Raw genomic sequence first — 5499 nt, 5'->3', positions numbered from 1 at the left:
TCCAGTTCATTGAGGTTTGCAGCCATTCCTTTATGCACAGCTCTCTTAAGGTTCTTAAGGTGGAATGATGACCTTTAAACTGCCAGAAGTGTAATTTTTAATAGAGGCGATCACACTTGTTGATGAACATTTAATCAAGTGCATTTGATTATCAGCACCTTACTGCTGCTTACCCTCTTAATTCCTTTGGAAGCCATAAGGATATATTGTTTACACACATGCTTCTGCATTTTAGTGTAGCCTTTGTTGAATTAACAACGACTCGATATAATACTTAGAGAGCCCACAATAAGACAAAGCCAAAATCAAGCTGACACTGCTAAAAATTGACTGTGTCATCCAAACACACATATGGCTATTTCCACTGTGCCATGCATCTCTCTGTTGCTCCAAAATATAAATGCATCGCAAAATACAAATATAGGAATGTGGTTTATTTTGAGAACGCCCAACAAATCTGCTCATATCTGAGTTAGAGTTGGTAAAACAATAGTAGCCATATATTCCAGAAATCTACTGAACCTCTTTTAATTAAAGGAAAGTGAATGTGTGGCATCTTCAGTAGAAGTGAACAGACAAAGAAGAAAAGGTAGAGACAGAATGATGCATGGGTCTTTTGTTGCAATTTGCTGAAATTAAAAAAGTATAAAATTACATATATCTTATACTTTAATATTAACCACGAGTTTTGTACCTAATTAAAAAATTATAATGATTTTGAAACAGAAAAACAATGCTATTCTGTCAGTACACAGTACCATCAGAAACAGCAAGACACTGTCACAAATTGTCCCTGATGCATCTTTTGGAGTGTGTGCACAATAGTTAGAAAAGCCATGCTATAGGAACGGGTGACTGTGGCTTGCGGTAAAAAGGTTTGAGCTTTGAGTGCTCAGCTAGAGCAGAAAAGTGCTATATGAGTACTAGTCCATTTACCAGTTTGGAAAATGCTGGTCAAATGGGTTCTTTTAAAAGGGAACGACAGCCCAAAACAATCTATTTTCTTGTTCCACTAACACTTATGCATACACGCACGTGCACATATGCACATACTCTAGAGGCCGTTTCCATTGAGTTGTCAGAATCGGTAAGAAACAGGTGGGGTTCAAGCCTGGATCATCTGAAGAGAGAAAATGAGGCATGACCCATGTGCTCTGCTTAATGACAGCAAAATCACGACCTTACCCTGCCCCTGCCTTCATCATTCTTTTCATCTTTCCTTGTTTCTAATTCTTCCCATCCTACATCTGTTCATTCCCCTTTTACTTTCCCCTCTCACTTCAGCACCCTTTGTCTCCTTTATCTCCTCTCACCCACTCCTGGCTGCCTCACTCACCCTCATTACCACCATTTTCCTCCCATTGGAGTGACTCAGCAGTTTTTTGACTGCCATCTCTCTCACTCATCTGGTTCTCGCTCGGGGCATCACATTCTCTCTCTGTGTGTGCAGAAAAATCTACTCTCAGAATCAGTTTTATCGGACATAATTAAATGCAATATTGCCAAAGCATGTTGCACAAAGTTTAGAGGCAAAATATAAGAACCTGGAATATAAGTTGTGCGCACAAAAAAAGAAATTTAACATGTGGTAAGATTTAGTTAAATAATTTTGCAAAAGTATGGCTTCACAGAGGCTGTAGTCTGCCTTTACGAGTTTCAGATAGCAGAACTGACACGTTCTTTCTGGATGGTTTGTTTCCATGATGCCAGGTTTGTGTATCTTGAACAATCTCAATTGCCAGTGTGTAATGTCTCTCTCAGTCTCTGGCTGCTTATAGTATTCATTTAATCTGTCTCTCGGTATTATCTGCTCAGCTTATTATTGTTTTCACCTTGTGAATTTGTGCATGTGTGTGGGTGCCATTATGGCTAAATGCACTCTGGGCCAGCACAAAGGTGGTTTTAAACACTTTGGCAGGTTTTTATTTCTATTGGCAGATTTTGTCAACCTGATTTCCTTCCAACTGAGAAAGATACAGATAGTAAATGTGTACATGAAGGTCGGGTTTGATGATGGCTGTGGTCTGACCCATATCAACGTAGTGAAGTGTACCCTACTAATGGAGGCCAAGGGGGTCACTGGCCACCTCTCATTCATACACTCTTTATCTGGTGTATAAATATGAAATACTTCATGAGATTTAACTAAACCTTTACTGGGTAGTACCCTTTTCTCTCTGCCAACCTGGTACAACTAATCGCCACATGACCATATGCCCAACCCATCCTTAGTTGGGTGTTGGTTGCTTTGTTTCCTGCCTCACAACTATTCTATTTAAAATCTTGTTTCCATTAGATTTTATGATGATACTGATGAAGGCCACATGCTGAAAAGTGCTGGTCTAACAATAAGGTTGTTTCTTATACTAAAACTGTTGCTGGAATTCTTTGGGTTTTTTTGTTTTTGTTTTTTGCCAGAAACCCTTTTAGAGTTATTTGATTTACACCACCATCAGGCTCCCCGTGTCCTTAGGTGAACTTTGTTAACCTGTTTGGAAGCGTGCATTTTCAAAAGGGACAAATACTGTGAGCATAGCAGTCCATCAAAGACCACAAAGGGGCATCTCAGCAATGCACTCAGGTTCGATGCCCCTGAAAATTAGAATGGGTTAAAGAAAATCTCATGTAACTGAGATATTTAGATGCTGTTGCTGTATGTTAAATGCACTTTTCTTTTTTTGTGGTTGATCTAGAGTGAATGAGTGAATGTGGGCTACTGTGAGGTTGTGCATTGCCAAAGCAGCTGGTTGAGGGGACTCAACCTTCTACTTTTAGTGTCGCAGAGCTTGTGGGATCACAGGGTTAAAGTTTTTGCAGGAATTATATTGTTCTTTATTGAAAATGAAATTATGATTTGTTTGCCATTCACTGTTTGTTGTACTTTTCTTGGTACTTTTTCTATTCAGACCTTTTGATTTTTCAGTGTTGATCTGTAGCCAGGTTCAGGTGTTTGCTCAATCTCAGAATGAAAATATTGTTGTCTGGATAATATTAAATCCGTCTCTGGTGAGCCCACTTCCCTGATTTACAGTCAAGGCACAGCTCTGGCTGATTTTTTGCAGACAAAACCTTCCACGAATTGTCGTGAGACTGGGCTCTGTCTAGCCATATCTCTCTATCTCAACTCAGAACAGAAGCTTCTCCTGCTTTGTAACCATCTTTTTCCTCCTGTCTGTACTTCTCCTTTCTAACTCACAGATAAATCACTCATGTCTTTCAGTCTACTTCATTCCCTGCAGACTCCCTCATCTGGATAAAAAAAAACCACACAATGCTTGCTGCAGACTGAAGCCCTGGTGTTCCCTGCATCTCTCTAAAACATCAAATAACTGCCCCCTGTGCAGTGGACTTCATGTTCTCATTGGATTTTAGCTTCTCTTTTCCCTCGAACTATTATGTTTTTCCTCCATATATCCCCTCTGTCTGTGACTCCTTCCCCCTTCTCTTCATTCCTCTGCTTCATCACCCCTTCTTCTTTTCATAGCCAGAGGGGCTGTCTCCATCCCAAGCTGTCTCCCTTCATCTTTCTCCTCCCTCCTCACATCAATATCCCTCAATCTCTCCTTCTCCCCGTAAATAGAGTGACCCTTCAGAGTGCTGTCGCCTCTCTGCCTCCAGACTCTTCACCATCTCTCTTACTCTCTCTCTCCTGTGGGTAAACATGACCCATGCTTCGATCATCCTCTTGTCATTTTGTCATTATTATGCCCTCTGAACTCCTCTTCATCTCTCTTTATGTCCTCTCTCTTCGTTTCTTCGCTCCGTCTCTCTCCCTCTCCTCCCTTGGTTCATCTTATTCTCTTCTTCTCATCTCTCCAGCGATGACAAATACTTCACTCACTCTTTGGCTATCTCTCAAGAAAGCCGCCTCTCCTTCTTACTCCTTCAATCTGGTGTGTCATCTCGCTTTCTCCTTGAAGATGACATGGCTATCCCTCTGTCCTTTCATTTCCCCTAGAGAGAATGACCCACACATCGACACCAAATACTCAAAAAGTACATATGCTTGTTAAATATCTTTCAAATAAGAGAGCTTCAGCTCTTCTGGGAATGTTGTTGCTAGGCCATAAGATCAGAACGGATGCTCCACTTCATCTCTCTTCGAGCCAGTGAAGTTCTCACACATAAAAAGAAGGGAAATTCTGTTTTAGTGATCTTACCTTATGCACAGTATCTGTTGAAGCAATAAAAGGTCTTCCCAAACCTATGGGTGTAAGATTTCACTATTGTCCACTATTGTCTAAGATGTTATAGTAACACAGCACTCAGATTACTGGTAGTGGGCTTAATGTGAAACTGAACCAGTAGCTTAGAAATAAAGCGGTATTTTACCAGATGACGGGCTCTGTGGTAGTTTTACTTAGGTTGTGTATCTGAAGTGTTTTCCAATCAGCAGCGGCTTATGTATGAACCCAGCAGTATTAGAAAGGCTTGTTCAGATAATGGGTCAGCTGCCATAGGTGTCATGCTGATATAAAACATCAGGTTGTTCAATTTAAAACAGTTTCCAGAACATAAATGCTAAAATGACTTGGTTTCAGACAGGATCAACTGAGAGGCAGTACACGATAGGTAAGGAATCATACAAAGCTATTCAAGGGTATTCACATTTTTTTAATAACATTTTTTTTAAATCCATAAGATTAATCTATTAACCAAGGTCTTTAAAAATAGTGAAGTAAAACGTTAAATTAGAGTGGCATAAAATATAGTTACACAATACACAAAGGCACTGACTGCAGGACAAGGGTTTATATATTGTGTAGATTTCACTGTATATCTTGAGACCTTATTCTACACAATGTTGATAAAAGAACGAGGTGAGATATTTAGCATTAGTCCCAGAGATGGGAGATTCACAAGAAATAGCGCCGAGCCAGCCAGGAGTCGAACCTAGAATCTTCTGATCCGTAGTCAGACGCGTTATCCATTGCGCCACTGGCCCTGCTGATCGCACTGGCGAGGTGTCTTTTTTTTTTTTAGCTCAGCTGCAGGGCGCGATAGAGCAGAGGGTTCAGGGTGTGGTGTCAGGAGAGGCTGACCCACACAGCTGTTCTCCATCACCTGGTCATGCTTTCCTTACTTCAGTAGGATGCCTGGACCCGACGGGGAAAGCTGCGCTACAAAGCAGCTGGAAAGCTAGACGAACAAGAAACAACTTGTAAATAAAGTCATTCACGTGTCCCTAACGCTGCGCGCTTCCGGTCATTTCTACCACAGTCACACTTCTTAATCTTTGAATTCAGGTATTTGCAGTCCCTTTGCCACAGGTGTATTAAATCAAACACCTCGGCATGCATTCTGCTTTTATAAACATTTGTGATAGAATGAGTTGTTCTTAATGGCCCACTGAAAGTATGGTGCTGTAACAGCGTGCAGCTATTGTAACAAATGAGTTCGTGGAATTTCTTCCCTTCTAGATATCCACAATCAACTTTAACAGGTATTATTGCATAATGGACGCAGCTCAACCATAAAGTTACAGAGCGGGGTCACCGA

At 40.8% G+C, this 5499-nt stretch overlaps 1 non-coding gene across 1 annotated transcript; it reads right to left on the bottom strand.

Moving 5' to 3' along the window:
* Positions 1 to 4872: 4872 nt before the first annotated feature.
* On the bottom strand, positions 4873 to 4945 carry trnar-acg (transfer RNA arginine (anticodon ACG)). The gene has a single exon. It is a non-coding gene; the product is annotated as a tRNA-Arg (tRNA).
* Between the last annotated feature and the right edge of the window lie 554 nt (positions 4946 to 5499).

The sequence above is a fragment of the Pundamilia nyererei genome, unplaced genomic scaffold, assembly GCF_000239375.1.
Source record: "Pundamilia nyererei isolate P.nyererei 1_Seehausen unplaced genomic scaffold, PunNye1.0 scaffold00009, whole genome shotgun sequence".
Taxonomy (NCBI): Eukaryota; Metazoa; Chordata; class Actinopteri; order Cichliformes; family Cichlidae; genus Pundamilia; species Pundamilia nyererei.
This window is presented reverse-complemented; position numbering and strand designations above follow the sequence as displayed.